This window comes from Lathyrus oleraceus, chromosome 3 (assembly GCF_024323335.1).
Source record: "Lathyrus oleraceus cultivar Zhongwan6 chromosome 3, CAAS_Psat_ZW6_1.0, whole genome shotgun sequence".
In the NCBI taxonomy this organism is placed as follows: domain Eukaryota; kingdom Viridiplantae; phylum Streptophyta; class Magnoliopsida; order Fabales; family Fabaceae; genus Lathyrus; species Lathyrus oleraceus.
In genome coordinates, this window is record NC_066581.1 from 506,779,239 (window position 1) to 506,796,854 (window position 17,616).

General features: G+C 35.1%; 1 long non-coding RNA gene across 1 annotated transcript; it reads left to right on the forward strand.

The window, feature by feature from the left end:
• The first annotated feature begins 307 nt into the window (after positions 1 to 307).
• Positions 308 to 898, forward strand: LOC127129846 (uncharacterized). Its single transcript, XR_007806392.1, has 2 exons — positions 308 to 442; positions 571 to 898. It is a non-coding gene; the product is annotated as an uncharacterized LOC127129846 (long non-coding RNA).
• The last annotated feature ends 16,718 nt before the right edge of the window (positions 899 to 17,616 follow it).

Consider the following 17,616-nt stretch of genomic DNA (forward strand, 5'->3'; position numbering starts at 1 on the left):
GAACTTATTCCAGTTTGTCTTATATTTATGTATAACTTATATTATAAATTAATATAAATTATGAGAAAAATTATTTAAAAAATAATAATTATTATATAATATTTTTGAAAAGTCAAATTCTATATTACAAATAAAACAAAGAATATACACAAATAAATAAATAAATATATAAATAATTAAATAAAAGATAAATAAAACATCAGACCAAAGTAAAATTAGGAAAATTAATGTTCCTTAAAAAAAACCACAACCTTTTTGTTAATATATATCCATTTGTCATTAAAAAATCTAATATATATATGTGTTAGTCTTTTGTTATTTGACATTGTCTAAACAGTTTAAAAATTCCTCTATAATATTGAGTTGAAGAAAATCATGATGAAGCGAGGAATCATTCTTCTAATGTTGGTGTCATTGTTTGCTCTTTTTAACCAGACCTATGGTATATCTTACCCAAGTTTTTAATATTATTTAATTTAGTGTCTTTTATCTGCTAATATTTTCAAAAGTTTATATTTAATTACATTCTTGATTAAACGAGGTTAATTGAACTTTGTTGTCTATAATTAGGACAAAAGTTGTGTAGATATGGAGTCCAGTTGATACCAGACTGTGGCAATGATACTTCAGTCTGCCGTGGAGAAATTGCCAAAAAATATAGTGTCACGCCTGTAGATTGCTATTGTCAAGTTAATCCAATTAATATGGCCTTTTGCCAATGTGATGCTATTTGTCCACCACCTGTGAAAGAAAAGAAGATTTTGTCTCTTTAATTTTATGCTACACAAATTATCATATTGATGATTAAGGATAAATAAATTGATTATGAAGTCTTATGGATTAGTATATCTCAATGTATTAGTTATTATGTTTTGGTTCATGGATTTTGTTTTTAATATTTTTGTTGTTTGATTTCTTTGTTGTATTGGTACATTTGTATTCTGTTTTTATTTTTTAAAAAATTAAAATAATATATGTTTATGTTATTAAAATAAATTGCTGTATTAGTTTATGTGATATATTAATATAAAAATAATATACAAAATTATGTTACAAAAATAAAATTTTCTTTTCATAAAATAATTAAAATGGGATGGTGTTTAATAACAATTTTCTATCATGTATATTTTAACTAAAAATATGTATTTTTTTTGGACATTTTTGATATTTAGTCTCCGGGTTGAATTTTTTTATAAATATTTTTGTTGATAGTTTAGGACATACTGTGTATTCTCGTCTCATTTTTTTTTAAATCTTAAAAAACATAGTTGAAAATAAGGGTAAATTGTCGGGTCAATATTGTTACAAAAATTTGTTATCTATCTTCGGTCTCAAATTGATATATTATATATTTATTTAATTTAATATTATTTCAAATATAATGTACAAAATTTTTAAAAAATGAATATTAAAAATAAAATTTTAATTATATAGAGTAAAAATAATAATTATATTAAGAATTAATATATTTATCTTCAGCAAATTAATTTTTAATGTTAGAGTAAAATCATGAGGAAGTGTATTTGATTAAGATTTTAAGAGACTAAATTGGCCACAAAATATTTTTTGAAATTTTTCACACATTTTGTACAATAATTACTGACTTCACACATTTTTTACAGATTGTTTACGGTCATAGTTTTATATATAACTCGTTTTTTGCGTCTAAATATTTCAAACAAAGTGCAAATTTCTTTAGTGATAATTTTGATTTCAAACGATTTAAAACATATGTTCTAGTGATTTAAAAGTACTTTATAGATTTAAAAGATTTGAAAGGATATGTTAAATATTTTATAAAAAAATTTAAAAAATGATAATACATAAAGTATAAAATTGATAGATAATTATAAATATTTATAAAGAATTTGGGCCCCAAATATTGTTACACAAAAGAGAGAGATGACTATACCAAAACCCTTTTAAGATGAAAATCTATAAATAAATAAAAACAAATCTAGCTTATTTTTTACATAATCTTGCTTAATACACAATGGCTCCGCAAAAGCCATGAGAAATAAGCCCATATTATCCATAAAGAAACTCGACCAAAGATAAGGTTGCACACAGAGATATACAGAGAGTTTTTGTCTTGAAACCTGCACAAATTCCTGCAGTTCCAACTATTAATAAAATAAATGACAACTTCCTTGATAATGATGGTGCTTTGAGGACCCTAGAAATGTTGTAAAAGTTCCAAAGAGCCTCCACTTAGTGAAAGGGGATATTGTGGGGCATAGTGTTTTCATGCCATTACAAAAGTGTGACGACAAAGGGATGATAAGTGGTTTTCGCACCATTTTTACTAGTTATTTCGCTTTAGTATTTTCTCTTTTTTATCCAATTTACTTTTGTTTATCATGTTTTATGCTTTAGTTATGTGTTTTTGTTATTTTTAGGTTTTAATAACTATCAAGGGAGAAAGAGGAACACAAACGAGAAAAATGTGAGAAAAAAGTCAGAAGTCGGGAATTTCCAATACAAAATCTAGAGGGATGCTACGGGTGAAGTCGGACGAAATGTACCCGAACGCGTCGCACGACTGAACACACAACAGAGTCACCGCCGAAATTTATTTATCCCAAAAGAGGAAGGGAAAATATCGATACAACAAAGAAATGGATAAGGAAGTCGGTTATGTAAGGGGAAAATATTAGAACCCCTCACATCCATGGTACTCCATGGGAATCATTTTGAATGATCTTGCTTGAATGGATGTTGCTATTTTCATGTACCTGCAAAACAAAAAATTGATTAGAAAAAGAGTGATTGAGGAGGATTAAGACCCTCATGTCTACATACTCTCATAGTGCAATGAGAAATTCAGAGCCTCGTAGTTCGTGGAACTAGAGAGATAGAAGGGAGAAGAAAGAAAGATGGAGAAGGTGTTCGCCAACGATTTGCTTTCCACATTCATAGAAAATGATGTTTTGAGTAGATGTAGATGCTTCCTTTTTGTTAAAATATTTATTCTTTCTTGCAAAGTTAGAATTTTCGTTAGTACCAAAATATTTACCTAACCTTTTTACAAGAAGCATGAAGTTCTCGTCTTCCTCCGGATTGTCTTCTCCTTCAACTTCTTTGGAATCAACTTTTAAGGAAATGCTTATGGATATCTTGTCTATATTCTCATGCTTTTCAATTTTATCAAGTTTTGTCTTATATTCTTGGAGTTTACCAAAAAAATTGAGGACGTCATCGTTGATAGATTTTTCTTTTCGGATATTATCGTCACTTTCGATTGCAATTCCTTGGTTAGAGATATGAGTACTTTAAGATTAAGTTCATCATTAGTTAAATTCTTACCGAGAATTTTCAGGTGATTTGTCAAATGCACAAATCTTTTCTGCATGTTGGGAATTGGTTCTTCGGGCTGCATTCGGAATAACTCGTATTCTTGACTTAACGTGTTCAATCTTGATCTTTTAACCTCCGTGGTTCCTTCATGTGTTTCGACCAAAGTGTCCCGAATTTCTTTTTCCATTGTACAATGGGAGAACTCATCCATGCCAAGAGCACTTAGAAGAATATTTATTTCTTTCTTGTCATAAATAACCCTTTTCTCATCATCTTCATTTCATGATGCTTTGAGCTTAAGAGTGCCAACGCCATTAACAACCGAAGTAGGAACGAACAGACCTTATAGGAAAGATTTCCAAACATATTTTCCTTGAGACTCTAGATGTGCCTTCATTCGTATTTTCCAAAAATAGAAACATTCTCCACAAAATAGTGGGGGCTTGTTATTGTTGCCACCGTCTCTAAAAATAGGATTTGACTTTGCGGAAGCCATGGATCTTTTAGGAGTAGGTTACCTATAACCTGCTCTGATACCAATTGTAAGTTACGAGTGAGCCTAAGAGGGGGGGAGGGGAGGGGGGTGAATTAGGACCAATAAAAAAATCTGGATTTAGAGACAAGTTTATTCTTATTTTTCTTGTTTGGTGATGAGTTTGGAAAATGATAAAGTGAAGAAAAATAAAGAACACAAGGATGTATCATAGTTCCCTTCACAATCTGAAGGTACGTCTAGTCCCCTTTAAACACGAAAGATACTTTACTATTTGTTATGACTTATACAAGACATACACAATCACCAAGAACTACCTCTTGTGATTACTAATTTGATATGAGAACAATCCTCTCAAACTCAACTCTCTTACTTCCAACAATCCTGGACAACAAGGTGTTTACAAAACAAACAATCTTATTTTCAACAAATCTGAAAAATAAGATATGGATTACAACAATGGTTTTTGAGTGTAAAGTTTGTAGTATAATGATCACACTAAGTGATTTATCAATGTAGTTGATCTTCTCTTCCAATAACAATAATTTACAAACACAAAGATGTTAGATTGCTCAAGTATTTTCTGGTCTGAATGATATGAAAATATGCAGAAAATATCTTGAATGAAAGTTGATAACAAGAAATGTGAGTTCTAAAAATTATAAGAGTTTGATTGGAAGAGGTGAAGTTTGAATTTGAAATATCATGTATTTATATGTGCATAACACCTCTAATGAAACATGGTAATGTTCTGAAAAAATCATGAACAATTGTCAAGTTAAAATGAAATGATTCCATAAAGTGGTGCAAGAAAAGGTGTTAGAAAAGCTACTGATTTTTCAAAGTAAATCGATTTATATAGTGGGTAAATCGATTTCCCTGTGGCAACGTTTAAAATTTTTCAAAAACTTACAGTGGTAAATCGATTTACCTAAGAGCTAAATTGATTTCCTTGTTGCAATGTTAAAAATAGTTTTGAAAACATTTAGTGGTAAATCGATTTCCCTAAGAGATAAATTGATTTACCTATTTGAAAAAATTAATTTTTTTGCTTCTAGAAATGTAATGCTTCAGTGGTAAGTTGATTTCCCTAAGAGGTAAATCGATTTACCTAGTTGAAAAATTTATTCTTTATGTCTAGAAAATGTGTAGGCTTTAGTGGTAAATCTATTTACCTAAGAGGTAAATCAATTTACCCAGTTGAAAAATGAGAAATTTAAGCCTAAGACATTTGTCATGCACAAGGAAAGGTTATGCAATGAATGTTTGAATGCTTGAGAATCTAAGACTTTAGTGAAGGTAAATATTCTTATTATACCTTTTTGAAGTGTAATATCTTAACTTATTGAATCATGATGCTTTATCATTGAGTAACATCTTTGCCTTCTTGTTACTTGGAGCTTTATCTTCGTCAAAATACATTCATCATGGAGAAGTTTGACTTCACACAAACAACCTAATTGGACGTTATGAACCCTAATCGAGATGGAACCCAATCAAAAAATGATTATGTGTAGTTTAATTGTGTGTATGCATATAAGAGAGGTTAAAGATGATGAGAATGATTTGAAATCTCGATTTCGTATAGGTTTTACTCACTAGAAACCCTTACTAGACAATGATGCATGTATGAAGTATTTACACGCATGCATGTTTGTAGGCAAAAGGAATGCACAAGACTTGGAAAAATTATGAAATTTTGAAAAAATTTGTCGCATAGGTCGACCTATGAAAGTCATGCACCGACCAGTTTGATGCATATGTCGACCTGTATAAGTTAATGCTACGACATGTGTATGCCATGCGTTGCCTATGTGTCGACCTGAAGAGGCGACATATAAGACATGTGTTGCCTATGTATCAACCCTCTATTCATAAGCATGGATCCTTGAACCAAGACATCTTCCAAAGGAAGGAAAAAAAGGCCAAGTTTCCACATAATACCATGAAAGGGGGGAGACTTACAATCTCACTTACTAGAATGCTATGCCTTTTGGGTCAAAATTTAGCGTTATGTTAAGCAATCGTTATTGGACTTATGTAGAAGTAACAAATATTTAAGGTCGGGCAATAGAAATTTTAGTGCTAATTCATGTTAGATATATGGTATTATGAACCATACTCCTAAAACATACCACACTTAAAAGAAAATGGCAAAAGGGTGGACCTAATCTCATCCATACTTATGTTGATTTTGCAATCAACTAACCTTAGGATACAGAGATATCATAGGTCAATGAAATGGATAGGATATAATGAGATTAGGATGAAGAGGGAGGGGAAATGAAATCAACACAAATTGGTCGTGGGAGGACTTTTACCAAATTAAAATCATTCATTCTTTTTGGGAGATGAAATATACATTTCATCAATCCCCTATATCCAATTATTTTAATCCAACAAAGTCAAATCAACCTTGACCAAGGCCCAACAATAAAAGTCAAACTCAACAAGTCAATAAAAATAGCTCAACACAATTTATTTGCAATTAAACAATTAAAAAGCATTTAAAAATTAATTGAAAATACATTAAATTATATTATGGTTGGTCAAAATCCTAAAACCTCTTCAAAACACCAAATAAATGGCCAAGAGATTTATCATAGGTCAATCAAGGTCAAAGGACCTTGGAGAAAAAAATTCATCATTTTTGGAAACTTAAAAGTATTTTTAAACAATTAAAAATATTCATCAAAATAATTAAATCATGAAAAATATTAATATTGATCCAAAAAATAATTTTAATTCAGAAAATGAAAGACAAAAATATTTGAGAATTTTTGGTGAAAGTCCCATATTTTTTTATCAATATTAAAATTAATATGAATTAATGAAAATAAGTCAATTAAAATGAAAATTAGAAAATGCAAAAATACGTGGACCACTTGATCTCCCTCATTAATTGAGGTGGCAGATCAAATGGATCAGAGCGTGTGTTCCATGATGTTCCCTAGTCAATGTGCCACACGCATGGTAATCAGTTTGGACGCTCAAGATTAAAACAAAATAAGAGGATCATGTGGTCTGGAGACACGCCAACACATCACCGGAGCCAGAGCTCCGGTCTTCTTCTCTGGTGGACCTCACCGGACTGGCCCACCCTCAACCATCACCAAAATGAAAAAGGAGGACATGAATTTAAAGTAAAAATGCTCAGGAGCTCAAATCTGGCCTCAATTTTACCTAACTCCAAGTATATTGAAAGATACATGGAGTTGAATTTTGACGATCATGATCTGAGTTGCTTCGATTTAACCTTTAAGCAACTCAATATTGTTGCGTATATTGGTAGAACTTCAGACAACCAAAAATCAATAAGAATAGTGGATAATTGAGTGAGAATCGAAGAGATGAAAAATTCAGAAATTCACCTTTACTGCAGGTTCAGATGGACATGGTCTTGCTCTCAATTGTACTTGGCTTTGCTCTGGATGCTTGATGAAGTGGAAATGGATCAAGAAAGAAACAGGACTCTTAGAGTTTTGAATCTCAAAATAGTGGGAGATTTAAACTTGGTTTTCAATGAAAATCCTCAAGGTTATCCTTTGAATATGGAGGTTTAGGTTGTAGCTTTAAAGCTGGCACGCAGGGGTCCTCAATTCTGATCATAGACACTTCTATTTATAACCAAAGCCTTTGATATCTGCACACTTGTTTCAAACTTTCAAAAATAGAAAAATGCCTTGCATGGATGCATGGGCGTGTGATAGGCCCATGTAATGATGCATTCAGGTCCAAAATCATGTGCAAGCAATGTTGAAGTCATGTTAACAAGCCATGCATTCGTGTGTGGAAAATGGAAGTTCAAATATGCCAAATGGTCATCCAACTTTAAGCCATACGTAAGTCACTCATACTTTGCCCAAATTGGATGAATTTAGACGTTTTGGAAAGGTTAGATCAGGAGGAACAACTTTCATGTTGGACACTTTTCCATTTGAAGCTTGGATCATGATTAATTATGAGGTGTAAGTTTGTAAAATCAAACATATAAAAAAAAATCTAAGTACCAAGCCATATGTTCACTTCTTCCACCTTGAGTAACTTTTTCTATGGGCTTCAAATGAGAAAAGTTCCTTAAACAAAGTTGTAGCTCTCTCAGATTTATTCAATTTAGTCACAAATGTGACCTTATTTGGATTTAGCATGAAGGAGTTATGCATTTTAGAAGTTGAGGAAAATCACTTGTTCAATGGTATTGGCCCAAAATGACCTATAATGTTTCCTCATATCACATGCATTTAAAAGTTGAATTTGCTCCAAATATCAAAGTTGAAGTAGACATCTTGAATTTGGTCATGTAATTTGAATATCTTTCATCTCATAAAAATTGAGCTAGTTATGATCTTGGGAAGTTGACCTCCAAATTAGGGTTTAAACAAAATGACCTATAATCTTTCACCATAAAAAAAGTGGCTTTCCAAGTAAAACTAGCTCTTAACCTCAACATGAAAGTTGTTTGGAATGTCATTCAGAGTAACTTTGTTCTTAGAATCATTTTCATATGACAAAAATTGTAGGAGATAGGGTCTAGGGAACTCCAGTTTTGATCAGTTGAATTCCTCTGGTCAACCACCATGAACCAACTTGCTAGCTTGATATCCTCTTGACTTTTGATTCCTGCAACACAATTTATCACCCCAAAAAAATATAGGAAATGGAAAAAAAAAAGATTACCGTAGCCTTGTAGAGGATGGAGAGTAGAGCAACTTTCGTGAACAGTACCGACAATTTGGATAGAGTACGGTGCTAAAGTTGGAAGCTTTAAGGTGGTGTGGTTATGGAGGAAGGTTAAGAAAAATTGAGGAAGGAGAAGGATGATGTGAAAATGAGAGAGAGAGTGAAAGAAAATCATATTTTATTGGTAGATTAAGGGTAAACTGTGTTTAAGTGGTGAAATTTTTGGGTGGGGTCCACAAAAACACAAGAAGACGAAATTTGAAAAATATGGCCGTTGGGCCTCACATGGGCCGTGTCAACTTACACGGGCGGCCGTGTCAGGCCACTGTAATTTGAGGCTCCTCCCAGTAGAGCTGACACGGGCGACCGTGTCTGCCTATTGTAAAAAAAGTTTATTTTCCTTGCTTTGCCTGACACGGGCCGTGTCAGATGACACGGGCACCCGTGTCGGGGCCCTGTTTTTTCAAAATTTTCTGATTTTTCCACTATTTTTGGTTCTATCCCTGTTCTTCTGGTATCCGACAATCTTATATGAGTTTAACTCAACTCTTCTCTTCTAAACTACCCGATGTAACCGTGAACCTACGAATAAACCTGTAAACACACCAAACATGGAAATAGTTAGATAAAAACCGCGTGGGTTGCCTCCCACGAAGCGTTGTGTTTAACGTCGCAAGGCTCGAGGGTCATCTCCCTCATCCTTGGAGACGAACATTATCGATCAGACCACTTTCCTGCTTCTTATAGTAGTGCTTCAACCTTGGCCCGTTTACCTTGAATGTATCCCCATTATTTGGATTTTTCAGTTCTATAGCTCCATGGAGAAAAACTTTGTGAGCCACAAACGGACCCGACCACCTGGATTTCAACTTTCCTGGAGGCTTTAATCTGGATTTGATCATGAGCACTAGTTTTCCTTTGACAAAATCTTTTCTCTGTGGCCCGGTATTGTCAGAAATAGGATATATAGGACTTGCATCGAACAATTTCACCGCCTCTATAGTAGCAGGACAGTTTTCTTCCGAATTTAAAAGCACATCTTTGAGGTTCTCTGAAAGTTGTTTCAACTCCATTCCTTTCTTTGGCTCTTCACCCTTCTTACTAGAGTGAGGTAGGCGTAAATCCTCCCACCGGTGTGGTCGAGATCCTTTCCACGGGGTTTGTGCATCCAGCAAGGCTAGCACTTGGGGGTCCCCGTTATCCTCTTCTTTATCACTGTCGGAATTGGATAAACTCAACACTCTTTCCAAAGGTAACGGTGGTGGATTTAAAGGGCTATCATATGTCGTCACCTGATTCAGAACCTCTATAGTGTGACTGGTACAAATATCATCTTTGTCTTTCATGGTGTTTCGAACATTGATTTTCAATTCCTCATCATAAACCTTCAACGTCATGGTTCCTTCTTCTATGTTGATTAAACACCTTCCCGTCTCCAAAAAGGGGCTCCCTAGAATGAGAGGGATCTCTTCATCTTCTGGAATTTCAAGAATTACAAAATCCACCGGGAAAACAAACTTATCAATCTTCACCAGAACATCTTCAACAATGCCATACGGTTTCTTGACCGAATGATCGACGAATTAGAGTGTCATCCTGGTATCTTGCACAACCCCTATACTAAGCTTCTTATAAATGGATAACGACATGAGACTCACACTAGCTCCCAGATCAATAAGAGCTTTGTTGAACGACCTATCTCCAATAGTACATGGGATGGTGACATCTCCTCAATCTTTCTTCTTTATCGGATTCTTCATACCCTGCAAAATAGCGCTACAAGTTTCAGTTAGAATAATTGGGTTAGTGTCGGTGGTATGCCTGTTCGAAATGATATCCTTCATGAACTTGGCATAAGTAGACATTTGTTCAAGTGCCTCCAACAAAGGAATGTTAATCTCCAGCTTCTTGAACAACTCTAAGAATTTTTCAAAGTTTTTCTCATGTTGTCCTTTTTTCTTGTTTCTAGTGGGGAAGGGAAGCTTAAAACCCGACTTAGGCTCAATGACTATTTCTTTTACAATAGGTTTCGGTGCTACCACTTCTTCCCTAACAACTTCATTTTCTTTGATCTCCGGGTCCACTTTGATCAATTGGCCTTCCTCTTCATCCACTTCCTCGACAACTTCATCCGATTTACCATTTCTTGTTGTCACAACACTCACATTATGATGCTCTCTAGGATTGGGCACATTTGCACTAGGTAGAGCAACTTGTGCTTGAGAACTTGATGCTAATTGCTGATCGATTTGACCCATCTGGACTTCAAGATTTTTAATGGATGATGTGGTGTTTTTCTGATAGTTCCTGGTTTATTCTTGAAATTGAACATGATGAGCTTCCATTCTTTCAATAGGAAACTCCCAATCAGCCTTCTTAGGGGCATGTTGTTGTTGTTGTTGTTGTTGTTGATATTGAGTTTGGTACTGACCATGTTGAGGAGCGGTTCGTTTTTGGTCTTTCCATGAGAAGTTGGGATGATTCTTCCAACCCAAATTGTACGTGTTAGAATAAGGATTCTTCTTCTTCAAAAATTTGATTTCCTCCACTTGTTGAGGAGTTGCAAAACAAAACACAGTTTGGTGCGGACCATTACAGATTTCACAACAGACGGTAGGAGCCGGTTGGACCTGTGCCACCTGTCGGGTACCTATGTTCATCGCCTTCAGCTTCTTCTCAACCTCAACAGATATAGTATCTTCAATACGAATTTTAGTAGTTTCCAGCTTTAAATCTATAACCCCTTATGGTTTGCTTTGACACCTATCGTACAACTCCATGTGCTCATTAGTAGCAATAGCTTCAATGATCTTCTTGATACCGGTGGCTGTTGAAAAAATTGTGGAACCACCGGCTGCAGTATCAATCAGTTATTTGGTCTTTACTTTTAGACCATTCACAACATCTGCATATGTTCAGTAGCATCTATATTATGTGTTGGGCAAGCTACTAGAGCTCTCTTGAATCTCTAGTAAGCATCTCCCAAAGTTTCCCCGCCCTTCTACTTAAAATTCAAAATTTCATATCTCTTCCGTAGAAATACCGATGCTGGAAAATACTCATTCAGGAAGGCTTTTTCCATTTCTTCCCAAGATGTGATGCTACCGGTAGGTAAGGAATAAAACCATTATTCAACTTCTTCCGCTAAGGTAAACGGGAACATTCTCAATTTCTTGGCTTCTTTGGTGTGACCATCAATTTTTAGAGTGTTGCTCATGGTCATAAACCTCTGCAAATGCTTATTTTCATCTTCATTCACTTTTCCAGTAAAATGCTTCCTTTCAAGCTGATTAATGGTACTCGGGTGCAGCTGGAAATTAGCCACGTTCACTGGTTGGTTGACAATAGTTAATCTGTCGATTTGTGCATTTGCACCTCCGTAGTCTCCCAACAGTCTTTCTGGTTGTGGTGGAACATCAACCATCATTTTGATCTCTCTATTAGAATCCGAATCTAAACCTGAATGGATGGGAAGTTGGTCTTCATTTGATTCTAATCTAGCTAATTGAGCTTGTTTGTGTCTTGCCCGTAAGGTTCTCTCGATTTTTGCGTCAAAATGAAAATTAGCTGAGGTCTGACCTCGCATACAATTATTAGACATAGATTAGTTGATATAATCGAAATAAAATATTCGAAATAACTGAAAATAAATTTTAGTTGCAGAGCAACAAAATTTCAATTGAGATCATTTTAAACTTATATTAGGCAATCCCCGGCAACGGCGCCAAAAACTTGGTCGAAAAAATAGCAAGTGTACTATTTTTACCGATGTAGTAATAAGAGGGATGTTTCCCAAAGATCGATCTCGAGGATTGCGCAGCAATATAAGAATAAGCAGTCACTCAATTGAACAAAAGTAAGAGTTTGGGTTTGGTAAAATTCACTGTAAGGAAAAATAAAACAAATTAATATTTTCACAAATTAATATGATATGCCAATGAGGGTGTATAAAAATCTCTTGTAATGACCCTTAAGTGTATATCTCCTTAATACTGAAAATTGTTTCAATTACCGGATCTTAAGATTATTTCCCCCTAAGACCTCGAAGGAAACCTTTGGTATTCAATCTAACCTCTAAGTCCTTAGGTGATTATGATGAAACCAAGCATTTTAATTTAACAAGAATAAACTAGTAACCATAGGGTATCCCTAGTCCTAGGTGATATCTAATATGGTTTCACTGTATAAAAACCTTAACAATTGCAATCCTGCTAATCGTTAACCATACATCAATCTTAATTTTTCTGATAAAGAAAGCATTACGCAAATTACACAGTGAAATTGATAACAAATAACATATATTAAGGAAAATCTAACACTAGAGTTATTACATGATCAATTCAGGGACACCCCCTGGCATTGGAGGGTTTAGCCTCTCATATTATTCAAATCAGATACAAGATAAAATTGAGACATTACAAAAAGTTCGGAATTCCGTTGATCTTCAATCGCGTCCGCTCTTGAAGGATCTATGTTCTTCTTCGCTTTCCACTGCTTCCATCTTGATCATCTCTAATTTTTTATCGTGTAAAAAGTCCCTCTCTCCATATTCAAATCTCTTGTAAATAGTTCCTGATGACAATTTTTCTCTAGCAAAAGTCCAAAATGCCCTCCAGGATAAGTTGTGCCAAAAATAGCACAAAACTGGAAAATCAAGTGCCCAAGCCAACATTGGCCGTGTCAGGAAACACGCCAGGCTGTGTTGGGCTTCTGGAGCACAATTCCTTAACACGCCCCTTCAGGGAGGCTGACACGGGCTGTGTCAGCTGACATGGGCACCCGTGTCAGCTCCCTATTTTCCTCTTCCATGGAACTTCTCCTGACACAACCCATGTTAGGCAACACGGGTGGCCATGTCAGGGCTATTGTATGTCCAATTTTCTTCTTCCGACGGGCCCAGAACATCCGATTTTCTTGTTTATCCCTTTGGTACACTTGCTTATACCTGAAACCAAAAGAACTACCACAAAGGGACATAAAATGGAGTATGATGATGCATATAACATGTAATCAACAAATGGAAACAACAATACAAAACATCTAAATTACTAAACAAAATAATAAAATAAATGGACTAATGTGTTACCGGCTTCTTACAAAGGTGCCGAATGAGTTTCAGAAAACAAGTAGAATTAGAGGCTGATCACAACCCCAAACTTATCTCATTGCTTGTCCTCAAGTGATGCTCGAGACATCAGGATGGTTACCCCCAAATTTTGCATCCGCAATGCTACTACGATCTTTCGCGATCTCCTGTTCACTTTTCAATCACAGTTTTACTCTTTCCCGATTTCCGACTTTAGCCACACTTTAATACCAAGGTTCAAACTTTGTGTGTGTACATGGAATCCATTTCAGATTTCATGGCTTCTAGCCACTTCTCAGACTCGGGACCAGTTATGGCCTCTTGGTAGGTCACACACTCATCTTGATCCATGAGTAATACATCACCTTGATCAGTTATAAGATATACATGTCTCTCAGGTAGGTGACGTATCCTGCTTGACCTACGCTGGTCTTGTTCTACTTGAGCAGGTTGCTCTTCCATAACTACTTGTGTTTCCTGATCTAATTCCTCCCTAGGTGTATCAATGCTTTGTGATTCTTGAATTTCTTCAAGCTCTACTTTCCTCCCACTGATTCCTTTGGAAATAAAATCCTTTTCTAGGAAAACTCCAGTTCGAGCGACAAACACTTTGCCCTCAGAAGGATTGTAGAAGTAATACCCTCTTATTTCTTTAGGATACCCCACAAATAAGCATTTGTCAAATTTGGGTTCAAGCTTAGTTGAAATGTGTCGTTTCACATAAACTTCACAACCCCAAATCTTCATGTAATACATATGTGGTTTCTTACCACTCCATATCTCATATGGTGTCTTATCAAACTTTTTGGATGGAACACGGTTAAGTGTGTAAGCTGCTGTCAATGGTGCATATCCCCAAAAGGAGTTTGGAAGATCGGCGTGACTCATCATGGATCGGACCATGTCTAACAAGGTTCGACTTCTTATCTCATATACACCGTTCCATTGGGGTGTTCCAGGAGGAGTAAGTCGGGATAGGATCCCACACTCTTTCAGATGGTCATCAAACTCTAGGCTTAAATACTCACCACCTCGATCTGCTCGAAGAGTTTTAATATTCTTACCTAGTTGGTTTTGTACTTCATTCTTGAATTCCTTGAACTTTTCAAAGGACTCTGATTTGTGTTTCATTAAATACACATAACCATATCTACTGAAATCATCAGTAAATATGATGAAGGACTGAAAACCACTTATGGTTGGTATGTTCAGTGGTCCATATACATCAGTATGTATGAGGGCCAAAAGATCATTAGCTCTTTCACCTTTTCCTGTGAACGGAGACTTTTTCATCTTTCCAATTAAACAAGATCTACATGTCTCATATGATTCATAATCAAAAGAGTCTTAGAGTCCATCTTTATAGAGTTTAGAAATGCGTTTCTCATTTATGTGACCTAATCTACAATGCCAAAGGTAAGTTGGATTTAACTCATTAGGTTTCATCCTTTTAGTATTAATGTTATAAATATGCATTTTAAGATCAAGGACATAATTGTTCATTTGCGCAGTAGCATAGAATATATCATTCAAATAAATTGAGCAACAATTGTTTATTATTATAAATGAAAAACCAAACTTGTCTAAACAAGAAATGGAAATAATATTTCTGCTAATTGCAGGTACATAATAATAGTTCTCTAACTGAATTATTAAACCACTAGGTAAAGTCAATACATAAGTTTCTACGGCTAAAGCAACAACCTTTGCTCCCTTTCCAACTCGTAGGTCAACTTCACCTTTTGCCAAATCTCTACTCCTTTTTAGCCCATGCACATTGGTACAAATGTGAGAACCGCATCCAATATCTAATACCCATGATGCAGAAGTAGATAAATTAATTTCAATAACAAAAATACCTGAAGTTGAAGTCTCTACTCCATTCTTCTTATCTTCCAGGTACTTTGGGTAGTTTCTCTTCCAGTGTCCGGTCTTACCGCAATGGAAGTAGGGGTTTTCCTTTGCTATGCCTCCACTAGGCTTCAAAGCAGGAGCAGTGGGTTTAGGTTTGGCAACTTCCCTGCCTTTCCCTTTATCAGCCTGCTTGGTGGATCTTTTGTTCTGTCTCTTTCCATTTTTGATCATCAGAATGGACTTCCCTTTTGACTTCAGATTCCGCTCAACAATTCTTAACATGGCTAGCAGTTCAGGAAGATATTTGTCCATATCATTCATATTGAAATTAAGGACAAATTGACCGAATCTATCTGGAAACGATTGCAAGATCAAATCAGTCGCAAGTTCCTTTCCGAGGGGAAAACCCAACCTCTCAAGGCTCTCCACATACCCAATCATCTTGAGCACATGGGGACCTAGAGGGGCTCCCTCAGCTAACTTGCCTTTAAAAAGGGGTTTTGAAACTTCAAACCTTTTATGCCTTGCTTGCTTTTGATATAGCATCTTCAGGTGTTCGATCATATCGAACGTTGCCATGTTCTCATGGTGCTTTTGCAACTCTGAGTTCATGGTAGCTAGCATGAGGCAAGCAGTTTCATTGGCATCATCAACATGCTTCTTGTAAGCATCTCTTTCTGCGTTAGGTGCAAAACTAGGAGGTACCTCTTCAGGAACAGGTTTCTCCAAGACATACAACTTTCTATCATTTTTTAGGATAATCCTCAGATTTCGGTGTCACTCCAGAAAATTTGTCCCAGACAATTTTTCCTTATCAAGGATTGATCCCAAAATGTTGTTCGAGGTGTTTGTTGTCATGGTAATCTACATGAAAATAATGAAAATATAAGTATCAATAACATATTTAATTAGGCCTTTAATTAAATATGCTCCCACTATTTTAATCAAAACAAATGATCCTCACCATTTGATTCGTAAAATCCCGTTCGAATATTTTCTAGGTTATTTAGGTAGGAACTCCTTCCGATTGTATCTAATACAACTCTCGAATATTTTAGTTGGGTGAATAACTCCTTATTCCAATCCATCACATGGATCATTTCCAATCTTGCTTCTAAACATATATAATCTTGTTATAATTTGTTTAGTTAAGTTTGACCCATTTTTTTAGCAATTGGATATTACAATTATCCCATTGCACCTTACTAATATAGAATATGCACCTCGCGTAGGCGAAACCTACATTATTCGATACTAGTCTTGATGAGTGCTAAAACTTGGAAAGCATAAACTTAATATTTAATTTGAGGGAATTTTCAATTATTCTGATCTCACCGGCTTATTTATCATATAAATCGTCTCTCACATGCATCAACATTCATTCACATGCATCAACATACATAATGAAACAGTTATGGCCCCTAGTGCAATTGTTCTCCCAAGCCAATGAGAGAACCTAAGCTAACTTAATAACGATCTAAGCTTTTCCAAGCAAGATCTTCAAGGTTGTCCTCCTTTGATATCGTATTCTTCTCTTTCTTCATAACATTATATTATATAAAAGAAACTCGTTTTACATACGAGGGAGTGAGATGAGAAAAGAAGTTACATTAAGAGATTAAAAGAGAGGCATGACACGCAGGTCGTATTTTAAAATCCCAAAACAAAATAAAGGAAAACTAAGGCCATAACCGATCACCACAAGACAATAATAATAAACACACTATTATTATTAATTTAAACTCTATTAATTAATTAAAACCAAATTAAATTTCGGCGACCGATCACACTACACAGAGTTAGCCAGGGGTCCGCTGTCCGCTACCCAAAATGAATGGATGATTTTAATTTGATAAAAGTCCCCATTTAACCAATTTGTGTTGATTCCATTTCCCCTCCCTCTTCATCTCAATCCCATTCTTTTCTCATTCATTTCATGGACGTATGATGTCTCTATATTCTAAGGCTAGTTGATTGCAAAATCAACATAAGTGTGAATGAGATTAGATCCACCCCTTTTGCATATTCTTGTAAGTGTGGTATGTTTTAGGAGTATGGTTCATAATACCATATCTCTAACATGCATTAACACTAAAATTTCTATTTCCCAATCTCAAATAGTTGTGAATTCTACATAAGCCCAATTACGATTGCTTAACATATCACTAAATTTTTGACACAAATGGCATAGCATTCTAGTAAGTGA